This window comes from Triticum urartu, chromosome 1A (genome assembly GCF_056163025.1).
Source record: "Triticum urartu cultivar PI428250 chromosome 1A, HENAU_Tu73, whole genome shotgun sequence".
NCBI classification, from domain to species: domain Eukaryota; kingdom Viridiplantae; phylum Streptophyta; class Magnoliopsida; order Poales; family Poaceae; genus Triticum; species Triticum urartu.
Window position 1 is genome coordinate 178,164,604 of NC_141873.1, and position 10,986 is coordinate 178,175,589.

Genomic DNA, 10,986 nt, shown 5'->3' on the forward strand with positions numbered 1-10,986 from the left:
GAAGGCCAGGGGGCCCACACCCTTCTCACGAGGGTGGGGGCGCGCCCCCCTAGGGCGCGCCCCCTACCTCGTGGCCCCCCTGGTGGCTCTCCAACGTCCATCTTCTCCTATATGAAGTCTTTCGATGAGAAAAAAATAGGAAGGAACTTTTCGGGATGAGACTCCGCCGCCACGAGGCGCAACCTTGGCGGATCCAATCTAGAGCTCCGGCAGGGCTGTTCTGCCGGGGATACTTCCCTCCCGAAGGGGGAAATCATCACCATCGTCATCACCAACGCTCCTCTCAGCAGGAGAGGGAAATCTCCATCAACACCATCTCATCTCCAAACCCTAGTTCATCTCTTGTATCCAATTCTTGTCTCAAAGTCCGGGATTGGTGCTAGTAGGTTGCTAGTAGTGTTGATTACTCCTTGTAGTTGATGCTAGTTGGTTTAATTGGTGGAAGATCATATGTTCAGATCCTATATGCATATTATTACCCCTCTGATTTTTAACATGAATATGCTTTGTGAGTAATTACGTTCGTTCCTGAGGACAAGGGAGAAGTCTTGCTATGAGTAGTCATGTGAATTTGGTATTTGTTTGATATTTTGATAAGATGTGTGTTGTCTAGCCTCTAGTGGTGTTATGTGAACATCGACTACATAACACTTCACCATTATTTGGTCCTAGATGAAGGCATTGGGAAGTAATAAGTAGATGATGGGTTGCTACAGTGACAGAAGCTTAAACCATAGTTTATGCGTTGCTTCGTAAGGGGCTGATTTGGATCCACATGTTTCATGCTATGGTTAGGTTTACCTTAATACTTTTGTTGTAGTTGCAGATGCTTGCAATAGAGGTTAATCATAAGTGGGATGCTTGTTCAAGTAAGAACAGCACCCAAGCACCGGTACACCCACATATCAAATTATCAAAGTATCGGACGCGAATCATATGAACGTGATGAAAACTAGCTTGACGATATTCTCATGTGTCCTCGGGAGCGCTTTTCCTATTATAAGAGTTTGTTCCGGCTTGTCCTTTGCTACAAAAGGATTGGGCCACCTTGCTGCACTTTATTTACTTTTGTTACTTGTTGCTCGTTATAATTTATCCTATCACAAAACTATCTGTTACCACTTATTTTAGTACTTGCAGAGAATACCTTGCTAAAAACCGCTTATCATTTCCTTCTGCTCCTCGTTGGGTTCGACACTCTTACTTATCGAAAGGACTACGATACATCCCCTATACTTGTGGGTTATCAACGCCCTCGATGCCTACGACATGCTTCTTCGTCGCAAGAGTGTACAAGTTCCTCATGCCAGCATGCCCTAGCCTCCGATGCCAGAGCCAGCACTCTGAAGCTTTTGCTAGAAGATATACTGCCAACTATGGTCCTGCTGAGAAATCTACCATGTACAGATGACCTTTTCGGTACCCTTCAAAGACTAGAGACTTGTCAGATTCCATTACACAAGGCAACAATATTTTCCAAATATCACAATCATGTTCAAGTCACAAAGCATTGAGACAGACATTAAGTTGAAACCAAGGGATTCAACAAGCATCACTTTATCCATGTGCTAATCCTTTGAGATTGCAACTCTACCTAGACCCAATACCTTGCTTTTACCAGTGTGAGCAAATGTGATATGACTCTTGTCAGATGGACGTAAGGTTGAGTCCATGAGAAGACTTCGATTGCCAGTCATGTGGTTACTGCATCCACTATCAATAATCCATTCTGAAGCAGCTGGTGTCATACCCTACAGTGCAGTTAGGGGGATAGGCTTCACGAAGAGTATTGTGAAGAATAAACTTTTGACGAGCAGGTGGATTATGAAAGCTCAGATCCAGGTTAGGACTTATAGGATGCATGGCAAGCGAATCAGGAACGAAATACATAATAAGACCATTTGGGCACTTTATCTTGCGCCTTACAAGATGTTTTAGGTCCCCAGCAATAGTATCTGACGCCTTTGATTTCCGGTTGGAGACCTTTCCCTACAAAAGAGAGTTAAGTTTTCTTAACAAACCACATCTTGAGGGGTGGCTTCGAAGCATTGAGTCTATGTGCAGCATCTGAGAACTTTGGCTTTGGAGCCCTAGCAAATAGTCTTGCAGGAGGTGAATAATACTCATAAGAATAAGCAGAGTAGTTCTTGGTCTTATGAACATGGCGGTTTGATGAAAAACGCTCATATTCATAGGTCTGAGTATGGTTTCCCCGCAAAACATGTAACACCCATGATGCAGCTATATCTCCCATGTGTCGGAGCATGACTTAGAGGCATAACCGCATTGTAGGAAATGTCGCAAGAGGGGTAATCTTTACACATCCCATGTACTGAATAAGAAAAGAGGTACATAGTTGGCTTACAATCGCCACTTCACACAATACATAAATATAGCATTACAATCATCCAGATACAATCAAGGTCCGACTACGGAACCAAAATAAAGACAACCCCAAATGCATAATGTCCGCCATCGCCCCAACTGGGCTCCACTACTGATCGTCTGGAAAAGAAATGTAGTATCGTCCTGAGTCCTCATCGAACTCCCACTTGAGCTCAGTCGTATCCCCTAGAACGGTATCATCGGCACCTGCATCTGGTTTTTGAAGTAATCTGTGAGTCACGGGGATTCAGCAATCTCACACCCTCGCGATCAAGACTATTTAAGCTTATGGGTAGGTAAAAGGTATGAGGTGGAGCTGCAACAAGCACTAGCATATATGGTGGCTAACTTACGCAAATGAGAGAGAAGAGAAGGCAAAGCACGTTCGAGAATGTATGATCAAGAAGTGATCCTACACTACTTACGTTCAAGCATAACACGAGACCGTGTTCTCTTCCCGGACTCCACCGAAAAGAGACCATCACGGCTACACACGCTGTTGATCCATTTTAATTAAGTTAAGTTTCAGGTTTTCTACAACTAGACATTAAAAAATTCCCATCTGCCCATAACCACGGGCACGACTTTCGAAAGTTCAAACCCTACAGGGGTGTCCCAACTTAGCCCATCACAAGCTCTCACGGTCAACGAAGGATATTCCTTCTCCCAGGACAACCCGATCAGACTCGGAATCCCAGTTACAAGACATCTCGACAATGGTAAAACTAACCAGCAAAGCCGCCCGAATGTGGCGACAAATCCCGATAGGAGCTGCACATATGTCGTTCTCAGGGCACACCCGGATGAGACATCCTACGAGTAAAACCAACCCTCAAGTTTCCCCGAGGTGGCCCCGCAGTCTACTCGTTTCGGACCAACACTTAGAGGAGCACTGGCCCGGGGGGGGATTAAAATAAAGATGATCCTTGAGTCCGCGAAATACAAGGGAAAATGCTAGGTGGCAAATGGTAAAACCAAGGTTGGGCCTGGCTGGAGGAGTTTTATTCAAGGCGAACTATCAAGGGGTTCCCATTATAACCCAACCGCGTAAGGAACGCAAAATCAAGGAACATAACACTGGGCATAAGGCCGAGCCTTCCACCCTTTAACAAGTGTATAGATGCATTAAAGTAAACAAGATATAATAATGATATCCCAACAATAATCATGTTCCAACAAGGAACAAACTCCAATCTTCACCTGCAACTAGCAACGCTATAAGAGGGGCTGAGCAAAGCGGTAACATAGCCAAACAACGGTTTGCTAGGACAAGGTGGATTAGAGGTTTGACATGGCAATATGGGAGGCATGATAAAGCATGTGGTAGATATCGCGACATAGGCATAGCAAAAGAGCGAGCAACTAGCAAGCAAAGATAGAAGTGATTTCAAGGGTATGGTCATCTTGCCTGTAAAGCTTTCCGAGTTGACGTAAGCTTGATCCTCGTAAGCGTACTCAACGGGTTCCTCGATCACGTACTCGTCTCTCGGCTCTACCCAAAGCAAGAACACAAACAAAGGGAACCACGATCAACCACGGTGCAATGCGCAAGCAACATGATGCAAAACATGGCATGATATGCGGGATGTAATATGCAATGCATATGCATACTCCAGAAAGAAAAGATTGAACCAGGCCACAACTTGGCAAATCAAGAGTGCCGCTGGAAAGATGAGTTTATTTCGGTCGAAATCGATATAAAGATCACCGGAAATGGGTGCACGGTTTGCAAATGGCAAGCAAAACAATAATGGCACTATTCTGCGATTAACAACATGATGCCATCTAAATGCATCAAGAAAAATAATCTACTGCACTCTAACGTAACAACAAAGCACATGGAAGTGATCCACTCAATATGCTTGACAAAATATGAAAATTGAGCTACGGCCAAATCACACAATAGCAGGTTCAAACAAGCATGGCAAAAGTGCAAAAGATATCAGGTTCACAGACTTGGTGAAAATAACATGTCAGGATTTAACATCAGGAAGCAATGTTTAGAGCAAGACAACAACATGCTACAGGAACATATCATGGCAAAGAAAGGCATGGCATGAAAGTACTCACAACATATAACAAAAGTCCCTTACTGACCATAAGCCAAAAAGGACCAGAAGATACAATGGCAACCATGTAAACATAGCAAGTTTCGTTAACATATTTAGAGTTAGCAGAAAACTGGACATGTCATAAAACAAAGTTACGTAGGCATGTTTGCGAGCTCGATGCACTCACCAAAAGGCATTGCATGACAAACTAAGCATATAACTAGCAAGAAGACATGATCAATAAGCTAAACATGGCAAGAACACTCTCATAGCATGCATGGATCAACTACAACAACCTTGGCAAAATTGATTAACACGTAAACAATCTGCCAGGAACATTTTATAGCAAAAGTAGAGCAAGATTGAGTCATGCTAGGGTGCTCCATAATTGCAAACAAAGACATGGATGGATAGAACATAACAATATCTCAAAATCATCCTTACTGAACATGCTCAAAAGAGGCATGGATCACTCTATAGCAACAAGAATACATGGCATAAAAATATCATCAGGCAAATGACTTAGAAGAATTCTAAGTCCCTGAAATCAACAACATCACGAGAGCTACTCTGCATGCTTGTGCTAGTCACCACAATGATCACAAAAATACATGGCATACACCCCTGTAAAGATGGCATGGCATAGCCCAAAACACATGTAGGGCTCAAGTTCATAGGAGGCACACATTAAACATGGCAAAAATGAAAAATGTCCATAATCTGTAAAGCAACAGAAACTAATATTACATAGCATGCTTGGAACAACATTTAGGGCATCAAGATGAATTCAAATGAACATGGTGCAATGAAATGAAATTAAGTGCACATCTAGACGAACAATTTGGTATGCTACACGCCCAAAATGGAGCTACGGATGACGAGATATGATGCGATGAACAATGCTAAAAATATAAGAGACTTGGGGGGAAACGGGTCAACCCCTAGGGTTTACTGTAGCAGATCTGGATGGGGGCACGGATTATGAGATTCGACGGGGCTGGTGGTGACCGAGTCGGATCCGACCAGGAGGCGGCGAGGCGGGGGCGGTGGAGGCGCGACACGACGGAGCTGGCGGCGGCGACGAAGGGCGACGAGGCAGCGGCGCGCGGCGGTCGGCGGTGTCCCAGTCGCCGGAGATGGATGCGGTGGTGGGAGGAGGGAGCTGCGGCGGCGGCGCTCTTCGTCCTCGGGCTCGGGGACGCGCGAGGAAGCGGCCTGGCGGCGCGGCAGCGCTCCGGGCCGGGAGGGCCCCGCCTGGGCCCGGCGGGCCGGCTCGTGGGTGGCGGCACGGGGATGTGGGTGCGTGGCCCCGACGAATCCAGCGATGACACGTGGCGGCAGACGGCGGGAGTTTTGTTCGGTGGCGCCCGGACACGTCCGACAGCGCGGAGGGGAGAGGGAGCTAGGGTTTTGACCCTAAATTTCGGAGGGGAGGCCTATTTATACATAGAAGGAGCTAGGAGGCTCCAAATGGAGCACGGTTTTTGGCCACGCGATCATGATTGAACGACCGAGATGATGGAGCGGGTTTAGGTGGGTTTTGGGCCACTTTGGAGAGGTGTTGGTCTGCAACACACACGAGGCCTTTACGGTTCCTCGGTTAACCGTTGGAGTATCAAACGAAGTTCAAATGGCATGAAACTTGACAGGCGGTCTACCGGTAGTATACCAAGGCCGCTTGGCAAGTCTCGGTCCAGTCCGAGATCATTTAACACCCGCACATGAAAAGAGGCAAAAGGGGAGACCGGAGGTCATAGGAGTGCCGGAATGCAAAACGGACAACGGGGAAAATGCTCGGATGCATGAGACGAACACATATGAAAATGCGATGCACATGAAGACATGATATGAGATGCATGACAAGGACAAAAGCAAAAACGAAGACAAAACCCAACAACGTGGAATATCATAACTTAGTGCCGAAAATGGCAAGAGTTGGAATACAAATATGGCGAGTTACATACGGGGCATTACAACACTCCACCACTACGAAAGGATCTCGTCCCGAGATCTAGGACTGGAAAAACTCCGGATATTCGGAACGGAGGTGGTCCTCGCATTCCCAGGTGGCTTCACGGTCGGAATGATGTGACCACTTCACTTTTAGGAATTTGATAGACTTGTTGCGAGTCTTGCACTCAGTTTCTTCAAGAATAGACATGGGATGCTCATGATAAGACAGGTCTTCTTGGAGATCAATCTCTTCAAAGTTGATGGTGCGGTCAGGAGTCTTGAAACACTTGCGAAGCTGAGACACATGAAACACGTCATGCACATTTGCAAAGTTGGATGGAAGCTCAAGTTGATAGGCGTGATCGCCTCTTTTGCCAATGATCTTGAAAGGACCCACGTATCTAGGGGCAAGCTTCCCTTTGATATCGAAGCAACGAGTACCTTTCATTGGAGAGACGCGGAGGTAGACATGATCTCCGATCTCGAAATCCAAGTCACGATGCGTACTATCATAGTAACTCTTCTGGCGTGATTGTGCGGCTTTGAGATTTTCACGAATGACTTTGCACATTTCTTCAGCTTGTGTGATCAAGTCATTGCCAAGAAGTTGGCGTTCACCCGTCTCTGACCAGTTAAGAGGAGTACGACACTTTCTGTCATAGAGAATATCGAACGGGGCCTTGCCCAAACTCGCTTGGAAGCTGTTGCTGTAGGAGAACTCGGCATATGGAAGACAATCTTCCCACTTCATACCGAAAGAAATGACACATGCCCTGAACATATCTTCAAGAATTTGATTTACTCACTCGACTTGGCCAATAGTTTGAGGATGAAAGGCTGTGATGAAGCGAATGATGGTGCCCATGGTCTTTTGAAAGGAGTCCCAGAACTTAGAAGTAAAGATGCTTCCATGATCTGAAGATATCAACTATGGAATGCCGTTCAAAGAGACAATCCTGGAGGTATATAGCTCTGCCAACTGAGCTGCTGTAATAGATTCTTTGATAGGAAGAAAATGAGCCACTTTAGTGAGCTTGTCGATGACAACGAAGATAGCATCATTGCCACGCTTGGACTTGGGAAATCCAGTCACGAAGTCCATCTCAATATGGTCAAACTTCCATTCTGGAATGGCAAGAGGTTGGAGGAGACCAGCTGGCCATTGGTGTTCTGCTTTCACTCTTCTGCAGACATCACATTCATTCACGAACTGAGCAATCTCGCGCTTCATTCGAGTCCACCAATACGACTGCTTGAGGTCATGGTACATCTTTGTGCTTCGAGGATGTATAGATAGGAGTGAATTGTGAGCTTCATTCATAATGACTATACGAAGGTCACCCTTAGGAACAACAATGCGATCCTCGAAGAATAGAGTATCTTTGTCATCAAGGCGATAGCACTTGTACCTGGGTTGACTCTTGGCAATCGCAATCTTCACCTTCTTCACCATGGCATCAAGAAGTTGAGCCTCACGAATCTGATCTTCCAAAGTCGGAGATACTTGGAGGTTGGCAAGGAATCCTTGAGGAACAACTTGGAGATTAAGTTTGCAGAAAGCTTCGCAAAGCTCTGGTTGGTAGGGCTTGAGAATCAAACTGTTGCAGTAAGCCTTCCTGCTCAATGTGTCAGTAATGACATTGGCCTTGCCTGGAGTATATTCAATACTCGGATTATACTCTTGAATCATTTCGACCCAACGAGTCTGCCTGAGGTTGAGGTTGGGCTGAGTGAAGATGTACTTGAGACTCTTATGATCAGCAAAGATGTCCACTTTTCTTCCCAACAAGAGATGTCTCCATGTTAAAAGAGCATGGACAACTGCCGCCAACTCGAGGTCATGAGTGGGGTAGTTCTTTTTGTTGGGCTTCAACTGGCGAGAGGTATAGGCGACAACTTTCTTCTCTTGCATTAACACAACACCGAGACCTTGAAGGGAAGCATCACAGAAGACCTTGAATGGTTTGGATTCATCAGGAGTCAGAACTGGAGCTATGACTAACTTCTCTTTGAGGGTGTTGAAAGCGATGTCACATTCAGGCGTCCAGACATACTTCACATGCTTCTAGAGAAGGTTGGAAAGAGGCTTCGTGATCTTAGAGAAATTCTCAACGAACCTTCGACAATAGCTTGCGAGCCCAAGGAAGCTGTGGAGTTGCTTCACATTCTGAGGCGGTTCCCAATTCACAATTGCAGACACCTTCTCAGGATTAACAGCTATGCCCTTGGCGGAGATGATATGCCCAAGGTAGAGAACCTCATCGAGCCAAAACTCGCACTTTGAAAACTTCGCATAGAACTGATGTTCTCTGAGTTGTCCAGCACCAATCTCAAGTGCTTGGCATGATCCTCCTTGTTCTTGGAAAAGACCAAAATGTCATCGAGATAGACCAAGACGAAGTCATTTGTGTAGGGGTTGAAGATGGAGTTCATCATGCGAGAGAATGTTGGAGGAGCGTTGATAAGGACGAAAGACATGACATTGTATTGATATGAACCATAGCTTGTCCTGAATGCTGTCTTGGGGATGTCTTGTTCATGAATGCGAATCTGATGATAACCAATACGGAGGTCAAGCTTGGAGTATACTTGAGAACCTTTGAGTTGTTCGAAAAGCTCGTTGATGTTGGGAAGTGGGTACTTGTTCTTTATGGTCTTCTTGTTCAATGGACGGTAGTCGACACAAAGTCGGTCCGTTCCATCCTTCTTCTTGACAAAAAGAACACCACAACCCCATGGATAAGAACTTGGTCGGATGAGACCCATACGCTCTCGAATATAGAGTTGTTTCTTCTACTCCTTCAACTCTTCTGGTCCAAGCTTGTAAGGACGTTTGTAAACAGGTTCCGTGCCAGGCTCAAGATCGATGACGAATTCAACTGGCCCGTGAGGAGGAATTCCTGGAAGCTCTTCTGGAAAGACGTCTTGATATTCACAAACGACTGGAATCTGAGAGATGGCATCCAACTCGCCCTTCTCATTTAGAGAAAATAGTCGAATGGTATCATCACGAGCGGCAAAGATGATCACATCTTCAGACGAGTGTGTCAATTGAATCTGCCTGGCAGCACAATCAAGCTGAGCCTTGTGCTTAGAAAGCCAGTCCATTCTGAGAATTAAATCAATATCTGAGTTACCAAGAACCACTGAAGAGGACATAAATTTATAGTCTCCGAACTGAACAGAGACATCAGGAGCAACCAAAGTAGAAGTCATAAGCTTTCCGGGAGAAACAACTTGCATGACTTTGGGCAAAACCTCTGTGTCGACATTGTGCTTCGATGCAAAAGGGAATGACATGAAAGAATGCAATGCACCAGTATCAAAAAGAACTCTTGCAGGAATATCGTTAACAGGAAGGTTACCCATGATCACTTCTGACGAGTCCTCTGCCTGAGCTGTGTTCATCATGTTGACCTTTGCAAACTTGGGATTATGCTTGACCACTGCATTGCTAGCAAATCTCACAGGAGGAGGAGGAGGAAGACGCCTCTGGTTGAAACATTTGTTTGCATAGTGACCCTTATGCTGACAGTTGTTGCACGTGACCTCAGAAAGCGGCCGGTGATATGGAGCAGTTGATCTTGGAGCATGAGACGAAGTCTTGTTCTGAAAGCCTGGGTTGGGTGGGTGGGAAGATCCATTGCCACCTTTGCTCTTCTGCTGATAAGGCTGGCGGAACAGAGGAGGAGGAGGCAACCAATACTTTTGCTACTTAGCTTCCAGTTGAGTTGAAGAAGAAGGAGTTGCATCCCTGACTCTCTTCTTGCAAGCATCACACTTGAGCTGAGTAGCCTCTTGCTTTAGTGCCATATTGTAGAACTCATCATACTTTTTCGGCTCAAAAAGCACAAGAGCTAGTTACAGATCTTCTCTAAGGCCACCTCTGAACTGATAAATCATGCTCTTCTCGTCAGGGACGTCTTGCTTAGCGAAATGAGCGAGCTTCTGGAACATGATGTTGTATTGGTAAACAGACAAGCTACCTTGCTTCAGATTGCGGAACTCCTCACGCTTGCTCTCAACAACACTCTGAGGGATGTGGTGAGCTCTGAAGTCTTGGTGGAATTCATCCCAGGTAATCACACGACCTCCTCTGGAATCTTTGTATTGTTGATACCACTTTGCAGCTTGGTCATTGAGTTGGAACAAGGCAAACTTGTCGGGGATATACCCTGCGGTATGACCCGGCCGGAATCATGACCCGGTCGAACTTGGCGATTCACCAGAGACCAGGCTGTAGCTTGGCGACTCACTGGCGGTCCGCCTGGACATGACGGTTTACATGTAACCCGCCTGGACATTGTGACTCACTGGAACCCGGCGGGCGGATCAGACGGATGACAAGGCCCAAGGCCCAGCAAGCCGGCTTATACTCTGGTGGGCCGGCTTAAGACAGAAGGCATGAGGAATATTTCCTTTACGAGGAAGAAAGACCCGTACTTGTATCCGACTTGTAAGAGAGAATAAGTTAGTTCTAATCCTAATAGGACTCTACATGTAAGCCGGCCCTTCAACTTATATAAGGAGGGGCAGGGCTCCCCAAAGAGGGACAAGCACAAGAAAATAATCTTTAGGGCTAGACACAAAGAGCCGG